Genomic DNA, 21,947 nt, shown 5'->3' on the forward strand with positions numbered 1-21,947 from the left:
CGGATATTAGCGCTGACTCGGACTTCCAAACCACAGAGAGGCTTCCCCCGCCGTCACCGGCGCGAAGCACGGACACGCCCCCGTGACGAGGCCACGCCCACAACAAACGCGCTACAAAAGCGCCGCTGATTACAAGCGACCCCAGAACCATTTTGCGTCTCCTGATCGGAAGCTGGGAGCTAGGCCAGCTACTTTTTAAACATTTTGAGAGTCACTTTGAATTGTACCTTTTGCTACTTACTTTTCACTCGCCTACCTCCATCCACGTTTAAGAAGCACCCGCGCAGCGGATATTAGCGCTGACTCGGACTTCCAAACCACAGAGAGGCTTCCCCCGCCGTCACCGGCACGAAGCACGGACACGCCCCCTTGACGAGGCCACGCCCACAACAAACGCGCTACAAAAGCGCCGCTGATTACAAGCGACCCCAGAACCATTTCGTGTCTCCTGAGGCGGAAGCCGGGAGCTAGGCCAGCTACTTTTTAAAAATTTGAGAGTCACTTTGAATTGTACCTTTTGCTACTTACTTTTCACTCGCCTACCTCCATCCACGTTTAAGAAGCACCCGCGCAGCGGATATTACCGCTGACTCGGACTTCCAAATCACAGAGAGGCTTCCCCCGCCGTCACCGGCGCGAAGCACGGACACGCCCCCTTGACGAGGCCACGCCCACAACAAACTCGCTACAAAAGCGCCGCTGATTACAAGCGACCCCAGAACCATTTTGTGTCTCCTGAGGCGGAAGCCGGGAGCTAGGCCAGCTACTTTTTAAAAATTTGAGAGTCACTTTGAATTGTACCTTTTGCTACTTACTTTTCACTCGCCTACCTCCATCCACGTTTAAGAAGCACCCGCGCAGCGGATATTAGCGCTGACTCGGACTTCCAAACCACAGAGAGGCTTCCCCCGCCGTCACCGGCGCGAAGCACGGACACGCCCCCTTGACGAGGCCACGCCCACAACAAACGCGCTACAAAAGCGCCGCTGATTACAAGCGACCCCAGAACCATTTCGTGTCTCCTGAGGCGGAAGCCGGGAGCTAGGCCAGCTACTTTTTAAAAATTTGAGAGTCACTTTGAATTGTACCTTTTGCTACTTACTTTTCACTCGCCTACCTCCATCCACGTTTAAGAAGCACCCACGCAGCGGATATTAGCGCTGACTCGGACTTCCAAACCACAGAGAGGCTTCCCCCGCCGTCACCGGCGCGAAGCACGGACACGCCCCCTTCGAGGCCACGCCCACAACAAACGCGCTACAAAAGCGCCGCTGATTACAAGCGACCCCAGAACCATTTTGTGTCTCCTGAGGCGGAAGCCGGGAGCTAGGCCAGCTACTTTTTAAAAATTTGAGAGTCACTTTGAATTGTACCTTTTGCTACTTACTTTTCACTCGCCTACCTCCATCCACGTTTAAGAAGCACCCGCGCAGCGGATATTAGCGCTGACTCGGACTTCCAAACCACAGAGAGGCTTCCCCCGCCGTCACCGGCGCGAAGCACGGACACGCCCCCTTGACGAGGCCACGCCCACAACAAACGCGCTACAAAAGCGCCGCTGATTACAAGCGACCCCAGAACCATTTCGTGTCTCCTGAGGCGGAAGCCGGGAGCTAGGCCAGCTACTTTTTAAAAATTTGAGAGTCACTTTGAATTGTACCTTTTGCTACTTACTTTTCACTCGCCTACCTCCATCCACGTTTAAGAAGCACCCGCGCAGCGGATATTAGCGCTGACTCGGACTTCCAAACCACAGAGAGGCTTCCCCCGCCGTCACCGCTGCGAAGCACGGACACGCCTCCTTGACGAGGCCACGCCCCCCGTTCCTCGCTTTCCTGTCCCTACAAAAATGTGTCTCCACCGGACGCGCAGCGGATGAGCGCAGCGGGCGCGCCGTTTGCGCGCCTAAGGCAAGCCCGTCTGTGCCCGTCCGTGCCTCGGCCGGGCCCAGGGCCTGTCATGCTGTCCAATCCACGGTATGTACAAATCAAATACCTACCTATACCAGAGATAAGATACTTGCCCTAAATCATGACAAAAATCACTGTCACAACATGATCGACGCTGAGAAGTGGTTAGGACCTGCATGCTGCTACATCTGCAGAACACTCCTCACCCCGGAAAAACAGTCAGCCATGATGGAAAGCGCGACCTCTCTCCGAGGAGCTTTGATCAATGCTAGGTCAATATGTAAGAATGGGGAGCATATTCATGACCTTATCACAGAGAATGACATTGACTTGCTATTTATAACGGAAACTTGGCTAAAATCATGGTGCAACCCGATCATAGCCCAAATCGTCCCCCAAGGCTACCTCATTCAGAGGACCGATAGACAGGAACTGAGAGGAGGTGGCTTAGCCATTATCCACCGAGACTCTCTGCAATGCTCGACATTCGAACTCTCGGACGTAAAAGGGGCAGAAAGCATGGGTTTCTGCTTTCAGATAAATGAGGAGAATACCTTTGCGGGAGCCCTAATCTATCGTCCCCCAGGACCTCAGAACGGCTTCTTCGAAAGCTTCGAAGATGCACTCAGCACTCTAACCCTGAAATACGCTAATTTTACAGTTTTAGGCAACCTAAATTTCCATCTAGATAAACCAAACGACCCCAATGCAATATGGCTTAACGACTTAACTGATATCCTGGGGCTGGAAATACTGACTAAAATGCCCACACACAAAGCAGGCCATATATTAGACTGCATCTGTACCAACATCAAAACTCTAACCGTCGAAACTCCCCTGATCCAAACCTGGACCGACCATTGGTTAATCCCCTTCAAACTAACCACCAAAAAGAAAAGACCTAATACTGCCAACCTAAAAATCGATGTTTCGATACAGAAAGACTGGAAAAAACTTGCCAACTCACCCAATCTGCACCTCATCGCAGAGGAATCTAAACCGTCCCTGACCGGGTGTACTGAAACTGACTATAACAACTTCTGTAAATGGGTCACTGACTTCTGTGGTCCTGCTAACTCAGAAAAAGTAAGGAAAAAACAGAATAAAAAGTCGGCACCCTGGTTCTCCCCCACTCTAAAAAACAAACGTACAGAAGTCAGAACCCTTGAAAAGAAATGGCGCCATGACTATGATACAACGGAAGTTCTTGCCTATAAAACCGCTAGGAAACAATATCATTCTATGATAAAAAGCGCCAAAAAAGACCATTTCCTAGAAGTCATCAATCAGTCCAACAACAAACAGAAAGAAATCTTCAAAATAGTTGATGAGTTCATGAACCCCAGAATCCTCAGGCAAGAGATACCTCCTTCACTGGCACTCTGTAACTCCATAGCAAACTACTTTGAACAGAAAATACTGAACCTCACCAAAGACTTCCCAGACTCTCCAGAACCCCCCCCGTATGATAATTTAGGACTAACCAACAGTAAACCTCAGCTAAAAAACTTTACCCCCATCAGCCTCGACGAAACTCGACAAGCCATTCTCTCCAGCAAATCAGGCTCCCCTTTTGACCCATGCCCCCCACTGCTGTACCACACTTTGGTAGACACGGTCAATCCAACTATAAATTCCATCATAAACTCCTCTCTGGCCACTGCCGCCATCCCATCTGAATGGAAGCTTGCTGCTGTAAAACCACTGCAGAAAAAGCCCCTAGCTGATCCCCACCACGCTCTCCAACCTTCGCCCTATTTCGCTGCTTCCACTGCTGTTCAAACTTACTGAAGCAGCAGTAAACAAACAGCTGACTAAACATCTGGAGGAAAACAACCTCCTACACCCCAATCAGGCAGGTTTCAGGGCTAAACACTCCACGGAGTCGGCCCTTCTACATACAGTAGAGACACTTAAGATGGCACTGGATCAAGGAAAAAAGGCCGTCCTGATCCTGCTCGATCTGTCAGCGGCCTTTGATACGGTCTCACACCCCGTATTAATTGGCCGCCTGGCAGAATCGGGGCTAGCAGGAACCGCCTTCAAATGGCTGAAAAACTTCCTAAGCAACAGGAAACAAGTCACCATATTAGGAAGCCACTGCTCAGATGAAAAAACACTAAAAACAGGAGTACCATAAGGCTCAAGCTTGAGCCCGGTTCTCTTTAACCTTTATATGACCCCTTTGATTGAACTCATCACATCCTTCAACATCAGTACGATATCCTACGCGGATGACACCCAGCTCATCCTTATATTGGACAACAACTCAACTAAAGCAGAAGAAAATCTGAGAGACTGTCTCACTGCAACCTTTAAATGGATGAGAACTCACCACCTTAAATGCAATTCAGGCAAAACTGAAATCCTCCCTTTTGGCCAAAACAACCTTTTTCCCCTAATACATGGTGGCCCCAAGACGTCGAAGTCCCACCCAGCACCATCACGTCGGCCCGCAACCTCGGGATAAGGTTTGATGAAGCCCTATCCTTCAAACAACAAGCAGGCACTGTGGCAGGGTCCTGCTTCAACATCATCAAAGGCCTCAGAAGGTTCTTTGACTTTCTCCCCCTGACAGCCAGAAAGACGGTAGCAGTGGCCCTCATCACATCCCGTCTAGATTACTGCAACAGCATCTATGCAGGTTCCAACAAAGCTGTTCTGCACAAACTGCAGATGGTTCAGAACGCTGCCGCCCGCCTAGTGCTAAGACTACCCAGGAAATCATCTGCCTCAACAGCACTCAAAACCCTGCATTGGTTACCCATCCACAAGAGAGTGCTATTTAAAATCCTGCTCATCACTTTCAGAGCTTTCCACCAGTCGGGCCCCACATACCTGTCTCAAAGGTTTGAAAGATATATTCCCTCCCGGTCACTCAGATCATCGAACCTAAACCTATTGACAGTCCCCAAATTCAGACTAACCACAAAAGGTGGAAAATCCATCGGAGTGCTAGGAGCCAGAGCCTGGAACAAGCTCCCACCCCAGATGCGTCTGATCCATTCAGAGAACCTGTTTCGAAAAGCCCTCAAAACATGGATCTTTAAGGCCACTGACACACTCTGCCTAGCGTTAATTTAATTTCACCCTTTACATCCGACTCTCACCCCTCTCCCCCCTCCCCTGGTCTGATTAGGTAGCTCTCCCTTTTCTCAGCTGTGACACGTGATGACTAGCGCCAAGATGCTCCATGGAGTGTAAGTTGCGCTCTATAAAAGCCAATTCATATCATATCAATATTTAAGTCAATAAGGAGCATTCCTGCCCTTTCCCCTGCACTGGGACCTAGGTGCAAGGGTGCCTGTGTTGTAAGGAGTATTGTTTTTGTGCGGAAGGGGTACCTGTCTGCACAAAAACAATCCCCTGAGGTTTTTTACCTCTTGCTATGTGTGCTGTGGAATGCAGTACATATGGAAAGAGGAAAAAACAAGGAGAAATACAGATAATTCTCCTCGTTACACCTCACCTGGGCAGGCATAGGTTTTTGGTGCAGTCCCATGTCTACCAATTCTAGTAAATTTTGGAATGCATCAAAATACATGGATGTTGCATGGGAACATCCACACAACACCCATGGAACCGATGGCCAGGTGCAGAGTAATGCAAACGCAGCGATTTGCTCTGAGTTGCATTATTAGACATTATGAAGCCACTCAGGGAAATGCAAGGTGGCCTTGCGTGGCTTCATAAATCTCTTTTTTAAATTGCACCACTCATGCACCATATTGCGTGGTGCAAGAACGATGGAAAGGGGCTCATAAATATGCCCCTTAGTTTTGATAAGCAATGTTTCAGCAGGAAAGAAGTGGGTAAGGGTGTAGGTTAGAATTATATTGCATGTGCTGGAGTAATAAGTTTCCAGTTCCTCCGAGTATATTTAACCTCATGCACAACTGCATCTTTTTTTTCGACCTCATGTATATCAAAGATTACTGAGGAGTCATCAATCCAAAGCAGGTCCAGGCCTAGCCGAAATTCTATTGATTTATCCACTGTCTTTATAAAATGACATCTCCCTTTATAATATATGGACTTGCTACAATGCTAACTGTTTTAGGTTTATGTATTTTGCCACTGATAGTGGCTCGTACACTGCACTATGGAGCACAATAGTTCAAATAAACATTTTAAACTATAACAGTGTCTCTGTCAATTCTTATTGTGGACAAGTACGAGTGAGTGAGCGAAAGAGAATATCTTGTTACTGCGATTCCTGAGAGAGATGGGAGTGTTCGGGGATGTCTGATCATTTGCATCTTCGTGATTTCTTAGGAGAGCGAGTGAGACACTATAGCTAGTCGGTCCTGGGAATGTGGGTACTGAGACGTTAGGAAGGCTTAGCCCCTATGCACCGAGGTCCCGTATTCCTGTGCATAGTTTTGTGTATGTGCAACAGAAGAAAATGGACTTTTAGATAGATACACTTTTCTAGTCCGAAGCTCCTGATGGGTATATTGTATTAGCTCTCCAGCAGTAACTCAGTGAGTAATTAGCCCTTATGAGGTCTGGAAACTGCTCCCAGAGCGACCCATGACCCTACCAGGTAGGTCGCTCCCCCTCCGCACAGCACCGCCTGTGTCTCCCTGCCCCAGATGCCGCTGCTGAGGAGGTTCGAGGCCCTCCACCCCCCGCAGGCACCTGCTCCTCATTCCTGGTGGCAAGTGGTAGGCCTTAGGTAGGTTTGTTCATCCTCAGCTTTATTGCTTTTATTTATTTGCCTGTATTTTCTTTGCTGTGTCTGTGACTGCTGTTATCCGTCTTCTCCCGCTGCCTGTACATGGTCCTTGCCCCTTTGTCTTCCCTCTGTTCCCCTCGCTGTCCCCGTTCTCTTTCTGCCCAGTCTTTCCTTCTGTACCCCTCACTGCCCAGTGTCCCTGCCCGGTTTTCACTTCTGTTCCCCTCCCTGCCCCTGTGCCGTTCTGCATTCTGTTCTCAGCTGCCCCTGTATTTCTGTATTCTGTATTTTGCCTCTGTGCCACTTGATTTTCCGGTATTTCTGTGCCCTTTCTGCCTTCTGTGCCACTCGTTTTTCCCTTGCTTTTGTGCCCCTTTTGCCTTCTGTTCCACTCGTTTGTTGTGCCCTTCTGCCCTCTGCTCCACTCGTTTTTTTGAGCCCTTCTGCCCTGTGTGCCACTTGTTTTTCCCTCTTTTTGTGCCCTTCTGCCCTCTGTGCCACTCGATTTTCTCTCGTTTCTGTGCCCCTTTTTACTTCTGTTGCCTTCGTTGCCCCACACCGCCCTCCCTGCTGCGTCCCCAGCGGCCCCGTCCCCCTGACTGTCCACTGCCCATTCGCTGCTCCCGCCTCCCCATATATGCCAGCCATGCAGTGGGCGCGCTGCTGGTGCGCCGATAGCGCACCTAAGGCAAGCCTGTCTGTGGCCGTTAGCTCCTGGACTGTGCCCAGCGCCAGAACCCCTGGCCCCTGCACCCACCACGACGACCTCCGCCACTACGATGCCAGCACTCTGCATGCTCTCAACTCCGGACGGAGCCACACCTGCTTGAAGGCCGCCACAAAATGCACAATGGCTCCTTTACCTGCCAGAACTGCAGCTACACCAGCCTCAGAGCCGACGTACCAACTGCCAAGAAAGACCCCAACCACCTCCGATGCATACTACTGAACACCCGCTCTGTATGCAAGCATGCCTTCGAGCTCTGGGACCTGCTCGGCACAACATCCCCGGACGTCGCCTTTCTGATAGAGACCTGGTTTAACGACTCCTCCGCACCCGACATCGCCATAGCCATCCCAGAAGGCTACAAGATCACCTGCAGAGACCGCACCAACGGAGTCGAAGGAGGAATCACCATCGTCCACAAGAATAGCATCAGGGTCTTGACTAGCACCGATGACGAGCTCAGCACCGCCAAACACATGCATTTCCAGATCCACACAGACCCTAACTCCACCCTCAGAGGCACCCTCGTCTACCGACCCCCGGACCCCGCCCCCAGTTCAGCGACTCCATTTCTGACTTGATCAGCACGCACGCCCTGACCTCCACCGACTACATCCTCCTCGGAGACCTGAACTTTCACCTTGAGAACAACAACAACAAAAACTCCACAACACTGATCGATAACCTTGCCAACCTCGGACTGAAGCAACTCGTCACAACGCCCAGTGAAGTAGTGTGGCTCACTGGTTAGAGGCGGCAGACCCGAGAGCAGAGGACGGCCTGGGACCAGGGTTCGATTCCCGGCGCGGCAGGTTTCTGGACCAGGGTCAGCGGACTCGATAATTCTCTCGCCTCGGTGCCCACTCTGATCAGCGATCACACTCGGCAACTCTGGGCATCAGCTTGCCTCATCTTCACTAACGGCCCTACCAGACCGCCGGGGATGCCTGGTCTCACCCTGGAGATACCCATTAAGGGACCATCTCTCAGGGAAGCCAGGAAGGGTTTCGCAGCGGTCGAAGCGCCTTGGGACCCTACGGGTAAGTAGTGCGCTATATAAATGCCAATACATTTACATTTACATTTACACCCACTCTGCCGGCCACACGCTCGACCCCAAGCCTGCACGTCTCCGTCAGACACGCCAGCGAACTCCTCAGGACCGACTACCGCTTCTTCCACTTCGCCTTCCAGACACCCACAACACACCACACCACCCAACAGATCCCCCGCCGCTGCTAGAGCAAAATCACCGAAGACCCACTACACACAAATCTCGCTCTCAGCCCACCCACCGAACCCTCCAAAACCGATGACGCTGCCCACAGTCTCAGATGCTGGATCAAGGAATGCGCCAACACCCTCGCCCCGCTGAAGAAACCACCCCACCAAGACACCAGTAAAAGGGCCTGCTGGTTCACCCCAGAACTCCTAGCCTCCAAGCAAGCCTGCCTGAAACTAGAGAAGAAATGACACAGTGAACAAACTCCAGACAGCCACGCAGCACACAAAGACGCCATCCGCAACCACCACCACCTCATCAGGGCGGCCAGGAGGACCTCATTTAAAGACCGCCTCGACAACAAAGCACACAACAGCAAGGAGCTCTTCAACATCGTGAAGGAACTCTCCAACCCCATAGAAGACGACTCAGGTCCCCCATCAGGAAATACAGAGCTTGGAAGTCAGTCACAAGGTCTGACTTACTAGGTGCCCTCGGGGAAAGAGAAGTGGCTTGCCCAGATGTTAACCAGGTGGCCCCAGCTCTCCATGCCAGCCTTCTCAAGACCGCCAACCTGGTAGCACCGGAGAAATCACTTAAAGTGCGGCAAAAACGGGTGTCCGCGCCTTGGTGCTCACCAGAGTTAAAATCCGCTAAAATTATCTGCAGGCAGAAAGAGCGGATCTGGAGATTGAACTATGATCCAGTTCATAGAAAAAATGATTGCGCTGCACTAGAGGACTATAAGAGATTAATTATACAGGCAAAATCCTCCTACTATTCCAGGAAGATACAGGACGCCACCCATTCAAGTAGAGAGCTATTCTCCACAGTTAATACTTTATTGAGCTGCCCCCGAAGTGAGAGTTTTCAACCCGATAAGGCATTCATTGATAAAATAGCGACCTACTTCCAGAATAAGGTGCTAGCTGTTTATAATGATCTTTTCACATCAGGATAGGATACTGCCAGAGCAAAGCAGGGGTGATGGTGTATGTAAAGCACAAGGTGCTTTCACATCGTTTTCCCCGTTGGATGTTAACATGCTGGCTGATTCACTGCTGAACACCAAGTCAGGATCTCCAATGGATCCCTGTCCACTTTTGTGCTTCACTTGGCACCGGCAGAATTAAGTGTTCTACTACTGCCGGTTTTGAATCAGGTCCTGAGCTCAGGAATTTTTCCACTCACCTGGAAAAAGGCCTGTATTCGGCCTCTGTTAAAGAAGCCCAAGCTAGACCCCTCAGATGAGAAGAGCTACTGTCCCATTTCCTGCTTGCCACTGCCAGCCAAGCTAGTGGAAAAAGCCATGAACGTGGAATTATCCTCCTATCTAGAGACATGGCATATTCTTGATAGCACTCAACACAGCTTCAGGGCAAATCATTCCACGGAAACTGCCCTGCTGATGGCAGCAGAAGAAATCCGGATGGGAATGGATGAGTGAGGCAGGGTCACGTTGATTTTACTGGCTCTAACGGCGGCCTTTGACACCGTAAACCATGAGGTACTTATCCAACGGCTGCAGGATATCGGTGTCAAGGGACTAGCGTTAAATCTCCTCTCCTCCTTTCTGTCGGACAGGGAGCAAGTTGTCTCCTGGAATGGCCATCAGTCAGACAACTTTACCCGGCCGAAAGGAGTTCCTCAGGGCTCTGCGTTATCTCCTACCTTGTTTAATATTTACGTCTCCCCTCTGGCCAAGATAATAAAGAACCTGGGCTTTAAGCTGGTGTCATACGCTGATGACACCCAGCTGATTGTCTCTATGTCCCACTCTGTAGACGTCAAGCCCACTGATTTTGCCGGCTGTATGTCAGCTGTCATGCAGTGGATGAACTCTAACTTTTTGAAACTGAATACAGAGAAGACAGAAGTCCTAGAATTTGGACAGAAAGTATCCATCTGGAACCACAACTGGTGGCCTACAACGGTGGCAGCCTGTCCGGTGCCATTGGTGAAAGCAAGGAACCTTGGGTTCATTTTTTACAAAGATCTGGCTTGGAAGTCACAGGTGAACCAGGTAGTGTCTGCATGTTTCTTTGTGCTTAAAGGGCTGAGAAAGATCTTGCCATTTATCCCTTACCATCTTAGGAAAACGGTTATAATCGCCACTATCTTTTCAAGAATAGATTATGGCAATGCCCTTTATTTGGGAGCAGGGTGTGCACAACTGGCCAAATTGCAGTCCATTCAGAACGCCTCTACCAGATTGCTACTCAGTCTGCCCAAATATCATTCCACTTCACAGGCCATCAGGCAGCTACACTGGCTCCGAGTCCAGAGTAGGATTGACTTCGAAGCGCTGTCTTAGTGCACAAAGCACTGGCGGGAGGGGGGCCTCCGATCTCCGACATCTATTTTCAAGGTACACGCCAACCCGTCCGCTGAGGTCCGCCTCTCGCGGGCTGGCTTTGGTGTCTAAGATTAACAGACAACGTTGGGGAGGAAAGAGCTTCTCCCATCTGGCCTCGAAGCTTTGGAATGCATTACCTCCACAGCTAAGGCAAATGTCCAATCATCTGCGGTTCAGGAAGGAAATTAAAACATGGCTCTTCACTAGATAGGATAGTGGCAAGTACTTCAGTATGTTACCCTGCACAGTGCCAAGATGCCTCGGCATTAGTGCGCTTTACAAATACCAGCACTCACTCACTCACTCAGCTCCAACACCAATGACATCCCCCCATCGCAAGCCCTGTGCGACTCCCTTGCCACCTTCTTCCACCGCAAGATAGCAGACATCCACGACAGCTTCAACACCCAGACAGCACCACAGACAGCAACACGACAGACCCTCCTAACACCAGCGACCACTAGCCCCTGCTAGCCTGGGCCAGCGTGACCTCGATGACACCATCAAGACCATGCGCACAATCCACTCCGGCTCTCCGTCTGACCCATTCCCGCACCACGTCTTCAACAGAGCAAGCAGTTCCATCGCACCCCACCTGCACAACGTCATCAATCTCTCCCTCGAGACCGCAACCTTCCAAGATCAACGCCCTACTCAAAAACCTAAGGCAGACCCAAGAGACCTCAAGAACTTCCGGCCCATCTCTCTGCTACCCTTCCTGGCCAAGGTCATCGAGAAAACCGCCAACAGACAGCTAACCCGATACCTTGAAGAAAACAGAATCCTGGACCCTTCCCAGTCAGGGTTCTGCAGAAACCACAGCACCAAGACTGCCCTCATCACCGCCACCGATGACATCAGGACCCTGCTGGATAACGGCGAGACCGCAGCACTCATCCACTCATCCTCCTAGACTTCTCTGCGGCCTTCGACACCGTCTGCCACCGCACACTACGGGCATGCCTCCATGCTGCAGGGATCTGAGACAAGGCTCTGGATTGGACCACCTCCTTCCTCTCCGGCAGAACCCAGAGCGTCCGCCTCCCCCATTCTGTTCCAAAGCCTCCGAGATCATCTGCGGCGTACCCCAGGGATACATCGCCCTGCTCGCACACGTAGCCTGACAGCACGACCTCAACATAATCTCCTACGATGATGACACTCAGCTGATCCTCTCCCTCACCAAGGACCCCATCACCGCCAAAGCCAACCTCCAATAAGGAATAAAGGCCGTCGCCGAGTGGATGAAGACCAGCCGTCTGAAGCTGAACTCCGACAGAGGTCCTCAACCTCTGCTCCAATTCTTCAGCCTGAGACGACTCCTGGTGGCCGACCGCACTGGGCGCAGCCGACACCCACTGACCATGCATGCAAATTGGGAATCATCCTCGACTCAACGCTCTCAATGACCAAGCAAGTCAATGCTGTATCCTCCTCCTGCTTTAACACCCTCCGCATGCTCCGCAAAATCTACAGATGGATCCCGACAGATACAAGAATGACAGTCACCCAGGCCCTCATCCGCAGCAGACTCGACTACGGAAACGCCCTCTACGCAGGAGCCCCGACCAAGCTCATCAAACAGCAACAATGCATCCAAAATGCCTCAGCACGACTGATCCTCGACATACCATGCCACGGACACATCACCCCCCACCTGAGAAACCTGCACTAGCTCCCCGTCAACAAGAGGATATCCTCAAGCTCCTCACTTACGCACACAATGCACTGTACAAGACCGGCCCAGCCTATCTCAACAGACGGCTCTCCTTCTACATCCCCAACCGCCAGCTACGCTAAGCCAACCTCCCACTCGCCACTGTCCCACAAATCAGAAGATCAACAATCAGTGGGAGATCCTTCTCCCACCTTTCCGCCAAGACATGGAACACCCTCCCACAGAGCCTACGACAGACCCAAGACTTGCTGACCTTCAGGAGGATACTCAAGACCTGGCTGTTTGATCAGTAGCTCTCCCCCGTGCCTCGAGACCCTCGCTGGTATGTAGTGCGCTTTACAAATGATTGATTGCTTGATTGATTGATTGATTGACAAAGGCTTGGGTGTGGGGAGGTGTTTTATTACTTTGGCAGGTAGTCTAGGTAGAGTGGAGCCAGCAGCTACATTTACTGCAAATTGGCCTGCTCAGTCACAAGCAAATTTTAGATTTTAAGTGAGATCTGGAAAGTCACAACCTTTGTCCTCCCAGTGAGGCAGGTTCCAAACCCAGTGTGGGGGAGAGCTGCCCTCTCCTCCCACAGGGTTTGGTGAATTGGCTTTGAGTCACAACAGAATGGGGGACTGCTCATTGCCCTGGCCACACCTCTGGGTGTGAACATAAGCTCTACTTAAGAGGGAAAAGTGTTTCCACATCTTGAATTTTGAGCATGAAGGGCGCCATGGGAGTGTTTACAGTACGGCACATAAGAACATCTGCAAAGGTTGGTACAGCTACTCCCGGTAACCTTTACCCTATTGGATAGGGAGGGGTCAGGAGTCAACACCACCCATTAGCTAGTGCCAGGCATAAATGTGGCTCTGAGGTACCCACTTCAGAACACTTTCTGAAACTGTGAAAGAACAAAAGGACTATGATGAGTTTGTGTGGTGGAATGAGGAAAAAAGGTGCAGGAAGACCAGTGCGAAAGAGGATCAGGACCAGACCCAGGTAAACCAGATCTAAGCCAATAGAACTAGGGGGCCTGTCTAAGCAAGGAAGATAAGGTGGTCAGTAGCAGGTATACTAGGAGGACTAGATCCATTAGAATCAGGACTAGAGCAAGAAGGATTAAAAGGATCAGCACCAAGAGGACCAGAAACAGGCCTAGGAGTGCCAGGGGTACCATGGCCATAGGACCAAGGCCCAAAGTACCAAGTCGAGCAGAAAGACCAGTGTAGTGTAGTTCCTATATTCCCAATAGGCTCTGCGCATTGGAATAACATAAACAGCAGTGTAGACGTAGGACTGAGGTCATCTAGGTCTCCACTGACTATGTTAGACTTAATTAGTTTTGCCAGCTAGCTCAGAGGTCACTAGAAACTTTCTTGAATGTTCAGGAAAGGTTTACCCGTCCTGATTTAGACAAAAAGGGATTAGCTTCTGACAACCATATTACATGACAACTTTGCTCCCCCAGAAAAAAGAGTGTATCTCTAGAGTCGTGTACAACAATAGACAGCTATTTCACTCAGTCAATCGTGCATGCTTAGTTCCACCAGAGTGCAGAGAAATAGAGAGACGGGTGTTTTCAATAAAAGGTGTTATTTTATTGAGCAGTCTTCTTTCTCATGCAAGAGAAATGAATTGCCACAATTGCAATATTTATTATAAAGTAAAGTGCGTACAGTAAAAGTAGTATTATGAAATAATACTGTAAAAGCATTGATATGGTTTCTTAGCCATATGATACTTTAAAATGGATAAAATATATACATACATAAAAACATTGACTAACGAACTCAACTGGTGCTTCTAAAATATGCCTTCCCCAGTGTACCTGACCTAAGCCTAATACGTGGGAAGGAGTAAGTAAGTAGCAGTTTTAAGTTAAGTTAAGTTTTTGCCAAGTATCGAATCAAGAATTCTCTCTAAGGTTTTAATCAGCTTCGTACCTTGGTTACAGAATGAAGGAGGTCTTGTATCTTGCTTCTCAGGACTCGATCTCCCAGCAACCCGCAAGGGTAACTTGGGAACACCGGAGCTGGATTTTCTCGGCTGGAGAAAAAGACAGCGTCTCTTTCAGTGCGTCAAGGGGAGGGCGGTTTCCTTCGGCTCTCATAACAGCTGTGCTCCCGGTCAAGTAGAACGTCGCTCTGCTCCCAACCACCGTGTGTTTGCTTAAGGCAACGTTGGTATATTTATACCTGAAAGGTGCCGGGTTTGACGTAAGGTTGGACATAAGAACTAACAGTTCTTTCTGGACTCTAGGAGTTCTTGTGCAAATCAAAACAAAAGCAGGGGGTTTTCCCGGGCTGCTGGAGGCTTGGTTTGTTTAAAGAACGCATTGTGCTTTCTAGGAGTCTATGGGAGTAGCCTTGCTTTGTTTTGGACTGCATGGGATATTACTAAATATGGATATGATGCTTATGCCTTTATAAGGATATTATTTGTTATAACCACATAAGGGCATGAATCGGGAATATATCGAATTAGGGTCCTAGATAGAAATACAACACCAGAACCTGAGGGTAGAAGGATCAAGGTGATGAAGATTAGGAGGAATAGAACAGTCAGAGCCAGGAAGACTAAGGGGACTGGAGCTGGATGTCCAGAAGGAGCAGGACTAAACGATGAGGCTCAGAAGAACCAGCACCAGGAGTGTAAGTGCCCAAACCATTGGATGAAATGCCAGAAGGACATGGGGACAAGGCACATAATAAAGAGGGCATTACTGATCCAAACCAGGAAGACAAGGGTAAGAGGGCATTATCTAAGGAGGCAAGGACACAAGAGGACAGCTAGACTTAGGTTACCAGCAGAACCAAGAGAACCAGGAACCAGAACCAGGAACTGATGTACTAGGAATCAGTTGAGTAGGTTGAGAAGTATCCCAAGAATCAGAAGGACCAGGTCAAATGGACGATGGTCTAGAAGAAAAGGAAAGAAAAGGAAGAGATAGGACAAGGGGGTGCTGAAAGCACCAGGATGGCCAGGACGACCAGGGCCAAGTAGATTAGGCATACAAAGGTTCAAACAAAGAGGACCAGAAACAAAATGATCAAGTCTTCCAAGGAAGGGAGCACGGACTGTGACTTCTAAGTGCAGGAAGAACCATAGCTAGGCAAACCAGACAGAGGGTGGGGAAGACTAGGAGAACATGGTCTGAAGAATCAAGAGGAAATGGTCATGCAACCAGAGGCAGCAGAAAAAGAACTAAGAGGACAAGGAGAAGCAGTAGGACCACAACCAAGGGGAAAAGCAAGCTCAAGCCACAGAGGCCCAGGATATTGGGACTTGGCATAATGGGACAAGGAGGAAAAGGATGAGCAGGAAATGACAGGAGGTTTAATGATTCAAGCCAGGTGACTAAGATCAGGACAAAGTTGACAAGTTAGTCCAGGTTGACAACGTGCAAAAGAACCAAGGTCAAACGTATCATGACATGTTGGAGGAGGACACAGAAAAGTAGTCAGGTCAGGAGTGGTTGGACTAGGGCCTTTAAGACCATCAACTAGATAGGGGAGGATTAGGTGGACTAGAAGTATACGAATAAGCTGGACCAGGTCCATGGCTAGGGGGACCAGAGAGGTGAGAACCAGGAAACAAATAATGCTGGGCCAACTAGAGCAGGAACTACAAACTGGGGTAGAAGGGCAAGGTTTTTTAGAATCAGCGGAACCAGGACAACCAAAGCCACAAGACCAATATGAACAAAATAACCTGGCCCAGCCCAAGACCTAATAAAGAGTACCAGGACCAGTGGATATAGTACCAGGTGGATCACAGGGACCAGGGCAAATAGATTCAGCATGACAGAAGACTAGGAGTGCAACACTTGAAAAAACAGGATAACAGGGCTACATTGATACGGTCCAAGCAGACCGGCAGAATAAGGATAAGAATCAATATTACAAAGATCAGAAAACCCGGGAATGGCGAGTATATAAGGATGAATAAGCAGAAGGACCAGGAAGTCCAGAGCCAACAAGCCCAGGGAAACAAAGGACTACAACAAGGAGAACCAGATTCAGGAAACCTGTACCTGGGTGACCAGAACTCAGTTAGACCAGGGCCTGAATGAGGATCAGGAGGACCAAAACAACTTAGAAAATAAGGACTTCATGCTTTGTATACTGCCAGCCCTTACAAACCCCAGCATCTTTAGCCCATGTGTAGAACTGGTAAGTATTTGCTAAAAACCAGAGCATGCAAACTGAATAAAAAGCCAGGACTGTTACACTCTGAACTTTGTCAGATGCTGGCACAGTAGTCCCAGGGTGGATCTGAAGGCATAGGAACTGCAACTTGGCATCCGATTTTAAAGGTGGGTGGGTGTAAATGTGTGTAGGGTGCCATGGGAGTGTTTACAGTAGGGCACATAGGAACATCTGCAAGAGTTGGTACGGCTACTCCTGGTAACCTTTAGCCTAATGAATAGGGAGGGGTCAGGAGTCAACACCACCCACTAGCTAGTACCAGGCATAAATGTGGCTCTGGGGTACCCACTTCAGAACACTTTCTGAATCTGTGGAAGAACAAAAGGACTATGATGAATTTGTGTGGCAGAATGTGGACAAGGAGCAAGAAGAACACTGTGAGGAGGATCAGGACCAGACCCAGGGCCTGTCTAAGCAAGGAAGATAAGGTGGCAGAAGTCAGGAAATGGTTTAATGGATAACAAAGAGGTCAAAGGGCTCTGGAAGTCAGCAAAGGGGACTTCAAGATAATAAGAAGGTTCTTATTTGGAAAGAGGGGGTGATGGAGGCTTCATCTAAATCATCAGAGATAGCCTAAAGAGGGTTTCTGTGTGACCCCCAGATATTTGCAGTAACTTTCCATGTGTGTATTTGTATGGTGAATATGTAGGAAGTGTGCAGGTTAAGACTCCTTGTGTGGTGAAAGTCTAAGTGCATGGACTAGTGCAATGCATTTTGCATGACGTGAAGGAGAGTAGACAAAGCTTCCCTACAGTAGCCGTGTATTGACTGCCTCCTTGTGGTTTGAGGGTGGGGAACTGGAACTAAAGTGAGGGAGAATGGAGAAAAGGTTACTCAAATAAATTAGGTGAGCTCCTTTTTAGCAAAGGGCTGCAGATTATTTCTTTCTGAGTGACGATATAGGGTATATGTTTGAAGTGAGGGGTAAGTCCGAGATTTCTCTTGTTAATGATGACAACGTTTCTAAGCTGGGCTGCTCTTTTGTCTGTGCTTGATGACTGCTCAGAAAGGCTGATGACAGCCAGGTGCCTAGATCATAGGCTTCATTGTGACCTTGTTTTGGATACTCCTGCTTGGCGCCAGCACTATTGCTATTGCTGCTAGAACCATCACCTAGCACAAAGGTTGTATCTGAGCTACATCCAGGAAAGAGAATCACCCCATATCTGTTCTGAACCCTCCATAGTGGATCTACACTCCATTTCTGGAAAATTAGTATTAAAAGTGGAACTGTGAAAAGATTGATCCGTACGTCATAAGATTAGGGATAACCACATGTCACTGTATATTCAGTGTTTTTTAGGTTTCAGTATTTGTAATAAAGTCAAAGAATAAAATATTCTGTACGTTTTGCTTCTTCTGTATTTTTTATGCTTATATGTCTTATATGCCTTTCTCTAATTTACTGGGAATATTCATTCATATTCCAATGACATTCAGTTCAATTAAATATAGTCCCATTCCTTTACTTGTGGCTCCTCAACTGAATACTTCCTTTGATTGACAGAGTAGGAGCCATTGATGAAAGGAGTTTATACCATCTACCATATTTAAAGTAACACTTGGCTATTATGGATAGGAAAATGAATAATTACTCTGTCAACCAGGAAGAAAACACCTAGGGCCAGATGTAGGTAATTCATAATTACCGACTCTTAAATACCGAATTTTACCGATTCGGTATTTAAGAGTCGGTAAATATGAAGGAGGGAGATGTAGGTAAATCCAAATTGAGAATTACCAAATCGGTAGGTTTCGGTATTTACCGATTCGGTAAATACCGAATCGGTATTGCCCATTGATTCCTATGGGCCATGAAGCCCATAGGAATCAATGGGCAATACCGATTTGGTATTTACCGAATCGGTAAATACCGAATCCTGCAAGGGTGCAGGGGGTGTCACTTTGACACCCTCTTGCACCCCAATTCCGGACTTGTGTGTCACATTGCACAGGTGTGCATGCACACATGTGCATGCACACCAGGATTCGGTATTTTACCACCCAATTGGATTGGGTGGTAAAATACCGAACCTGAAAGGCCTTTGGGACTCAGAAGAGTCCCTCCTACGTCTGGGTTTTACCGAATCGGTAAAATTGCTGATTCGGTATTTTACAGAATCGGTAAATTTACCGATTCGGTAAATTTACCGAATCTGTAAAGTGATGCCCCTACATCCCAATCACCAAATACCGGTAGGTAACGGCCGAATTCGGCCGTTACCGACCGGTATTTGGGCTCCTACATCTGGCCCCTAGAGTAAGGGACAATTACATTTTTTTTTTTCAAAACAAACTCCTTTTTGAAAGGTTTGCTGGCCAGCCATCATGTCGGATCATTCTGTCCTTCAAACTTTTTATACATAAACAGGAACTGCCATTACAAGAGTTCCTATCAATGTAGAGAGTTGTTCACAGGACCTGCGGACAGCTCTAATTTTGTTGGGGGGAAGGTCCCTTAGGATGGCAGAGGTATTGCTCTCTGCCATCCTGCCAGAGTTAACTCCATCCTCGATACTCTAAATCTGGACCATAGTTTTATTTCTCTCTATCATGCGATTGGAATACAGAATTTCATTTAAATTGTGTTGGTCACATAATAAGGGGTCCTATGCAATTGGTTGTAGTTTGATAAAATCACCCTAAGTATTATATGTCACTATGTTACTGGAATACAACATTTCCATTTCTTGTATTTTCTTTTCCAAATCACTATTTTTAGGTGCAGTAGTCCTATTTGTTTAATTAGACTAAACCAGAATGAATAATTCCTGAATGCACTAATTCGCTGCAGAAAAAGGTGCCCTGATAACATGGAGCTTTTTGATAATCCTATATCTGGCCCAGGTACATTCCCATGGCATCGTGAGTGAGAGTGAGTAAATAGCATTGGAGGAGTAAACAGCCTTAACTAGTTTTGCAAAGGTTCTAAACATCTTTATCATTAGTCACAGGTAAAGATAAAGCAATAGGAGCATTTGTGGAGAGCAAGACAACGCCATAAAGGGCCTTCCAAGTCGCTATGTCTTGTCTAATGGTGTAATGGAGTTGCATTCTATAGCAAATCTGTTAAAGCACTTTGAAGAATTTGAGTCATTTAGACCAATAACTTAGTGCCTGTACCTAAGCCACTTTTAGAACTAAGGGCCTCATGTCACAAAATCACAGGGTTCAGGAACACAAATGTGCTAATCATTATGTACAAAACCCTTTATGCGGTTTGAAAAACGATTTTGATTAGTAAAGGAACGTAGGTGATTTTATTCAACTTGAAAATAGGAGATTCCTAATTTGTAAAGGAATATTTTGAAAGTTTGTTGACTGCAATAGGTTTAGAAAACAATTGATGAGCTGACAACCCTCTAGTTGAGGTGGTAACTAATTTGCAAAGGAGAAAGAGTCTTCTTAGGACTCTTTTTCCTTTTGCAATCATGTTGGCAGCACCGGGGGGAAGACGTTTCCCAAAACCAAAAATAAATTAAGCCAACACTATTTCCTTTAAAGAACATGGGTTGCTGTAAAAAAAATGTTTTCCATTTTGGAAATCAGTAATAGAGTTGGTGGTTCGCTGTCCCGTACAGGCCAGCATCCCTGTGCTTACAGCTGAAGCTTGCAAATTGGCACCTGCCTAATGAATAGGTCTACGTCAGAAACGTTCATAAAATGGATGCCAACTGTGTTCACTCCTTGTTTGCAATTCTATCTGGTGTAAGTCCTTATTGAAATCTGCATAAAGCATAAGAAACAAAATTAAGCTGTTTAGAAGCAGTCGGATAAATAGTGAGGTTCTTCTGCTATTTGCATGGATATTGGCCAAGTTGTGCATATTCTCTACTACTTAGAGAGCCACCAGGAGAAACATGACGGTTATTTTCAAGTAATTTGCAAGGCCACCTGCAAAACATTACATCATTTCTACTACTTATCCAGCTACCTGGTCATATTGAAATGTCTTTGGTACTTGCAAGACTAATGGTCAAATAATAGTTACTTTCTGCCATTAATGAAGTTTGCTATTTGCATGGCTGCTGGCCTAATTGTACATTTCTGGATATATGATGTTAGCACGCATACTTTTAGCACGCATACCATTACCACACATTTTTTACAACGCAGGACCTATTACAACGAATACCTTTACAACGCATTACACTACAACGCAGATACTATTACAATGCATACCATTACAACGTAAGTATAGGTAAGTATATAATATTTTTAAATAATGTAATTAATAATTATTTAAATATTTTAATTAATTATTAAATATTTTATTATTACATATTTTAATTAATTATATTAATTTTTGTTTAATAATTTGTAAATATATATGTTAAAAATACCCCTGTACCCCAAAACCCAAACCCAGCCCAGAACCCTAAAAATACCCCTGTACCCCAAAACCCAAACCCAGCCCTGAACCCTAAAAATACCCCTGTACCCCAAAACCCAAACCCATCCCTGAACCCTAAAAATACCCCTGTACCCCAAAACCCAAACCCAGCCCTCAACCCTAAAAATACCCCTGTACCCCAAAACCCAAACCCAGCCCTGAACCCTAAAAGTACCCCTTCACCCCAAAACCCAAACTCAGCCCTGAACCCTAAAAATACCCCTGTACCCCAAAACCCAAACCCAACCCTGAAACCTATAAATAGCCCTGTACCCCAAAACCCAAACCCAACCCTGAAACCTAAAAATACCCCTGTACCCCAAAACCCAAACCCAGCCCTGAAACCTAAAAATACCCCTGTACCCTAAAACCCAATCCCAGCCCTGAAACCTAAAAATACCCCTGTACCCCAAAACCCAAACCCAACCCTGAAACCTAAAAATACCCCTGTACCCCAAAACCCAAACCCAATACCCCTAATAAATGTTTTTAAAAAAAGATAAACTTACCTATACTTACGTTGTAATGGTATGCGTTGTAATAGTATCTGGGTTGTAGTGTAATGCGTTGTAAAGGTATTCGTTGTAAAGGGTCCTGCGTGGTAATAGTTTTGTTGTAACAGTATTTCGTGTTAAAAGATGCGTGGCAACAGTTACATACCTACATTTCTGCTACTTTGCAAGCAGCTGAGTAATGAGTCGATTTTTTGCCAAATAATACAAAACCTCTGCTATTTAGCCAGTGGCCAGGTAAACATTGAAATGTCCTTGTTATTTGCACGGCT

The sequence above is a fragment of the Lissotriton vulgaris genome, chromosome 1_2 (genome assembly GCF_964263255.1).
Source record: "Lissotriton vulgaris chromosome 1_2, aLisVul1.2, whole genome shotgun sequence".
NCBI lineage: Eukaryota > Metazoa > Chordata > Amphibia > Caudata > Salamandridae > Lissotriton > Lissotriton vulgaris.